Source organism: Pinus tabuliformis, chromosome 1_2 (genome assembly GCF_031772625.1).
Source record: "Pinus tabuliformis cultivar Carrire ecotype Pingquan chromosome 1_2, CPIR1, whole genome shotgun sequence".
In the NCBI taxonomy this organism is placed as follows: Eukaryota; Viridiplantae; Streptophyta; class Pinopsida; order Pinales; family Pinaceae; genus Pinus; species Pinus tabuliformis.
The window spans coordinates 108113043-108114656 of NC_142298.1; positions in this window are offsets into that span (position 1 = coordinate 108113043).

Consider the following 1614-nt stretch of genomic DNA (forward strand, 5'->3'; position numbering starts at 1 on the left):
GTACTCATTGCCAAGGGGATCATTTTATGAATCTTAGAAAAGCTGGTGGGAGGAGATAGGTGCCAAATAGTTCAGAAATATTCCCCCAATAATATATTTGAGAGTGTGTATCATCAGGAACAAGTCCATCTTTGAGAGCAAATTATCCTCCTTTGATAGAGTGGTTACTCATATTCTTCGTATATTCTCCCTCCTTCCTATCTCAAATTTTATCATTGTCCCTCATCTCATCACATCCAAAGAGATCGATCCTTCTTTCTAGTGGGCATACTTCTTAGATAGGGCTTCCCTCCTCACTAGTGGTTATTGGGTGCAATCCTATTCTTCTAGAAATGACACTTATACAAACTCCAATTTGGATTGCGAAAAAGATCAAACAACTATACAAAAATGCTATCACTTAAGCTTATAGTTTTAATTATGCTTAAAAAACAATATCACCCCTATAGATCTTCAGTGATTCCATACTTGTCATAAACTAGTTCAAAGAGACTCAGTGATACCACAACCACTCCTTACTACCCATTTGAGAAGAAATCCTTGATATAAAAAACTTATTTTCTCATATATTTGTTTACCACATCTTCAGGAAAGTAATACCCTCCTAGACACATTATCTAAACAAGGTGCTACACCGCTACAAATGCCTGTCCGGAATGGTGGTACAGCTTCAAACAATGAAAGTTACATGAGCTCCTTGGCTGCTAACCCTAATTCCTCTTCCACTAATATAATTGGGCAAGAACAAGCTCCCGCTGATCACAATTGGACGAAAAGAAGAAATGAGGGGCATGATCCAAATCTGGTAGTCCACGATTACCACAACGGAGGCCAATCAACGCCATTTCAGTTTCTCATTGACTTACGAAGAGCTCAAGGGAACGAAGGAACACCATTGGCAGAGCTGCCATTGATGAGGAATCAAACGTCGGTGACAAATGGTGCAGGAGTGCATAGCAACCCTCAGAGCCAGTTAAATGGTACATGGCCACTTACTGTGTTCAAAGAAACCAATCTTCAAGAAGTTGATAGTCCACTTCAGCAAAATGATGTACCTATGAATGAGACAGTCAATATTGAAATTGAAACTCAGGAAAAGCAGCAACAGGGGTGCTCTACTTTTCTTCATGAGGTCGAAGCAATGTACGAAGAACAAAACCAGACTCGTGCCTCGCAACTGCCTCTCCAGAATGGTGGTATATCTGCAAGTAATGCACATCAAATGAGCTCCTGGATTCCTAGTCATATTCTCGCTCAGTGCATGATTAATCAAGAACATGCTTCCTCTGATCGCATTCTATGGAAAGAATAATGCGGGGTCAAGATCCAAACGAGCTAGTCGAAAATTACTACAATGGAGACCAATCAACGAGAGTTCAGTTTCTCGTTGGTTTGCGAGGTGGTCAAGGCAACGGAGAAACAACCATGGCACGGCTGCCATTGATGAGGGGTCGAATATTGCAGACAGATGGTACAGGAGGGCAGAGCAGCTTTCAGAGTCAGCTAAATGGTGAAGAGCCACTTGCTGGGTTTAACAAAACCCATCTTCCTCGAGAAGATGATAACACATTTCAATAAAGCAGGGCACCCATGAATGAGGCTTTCAATATTGAA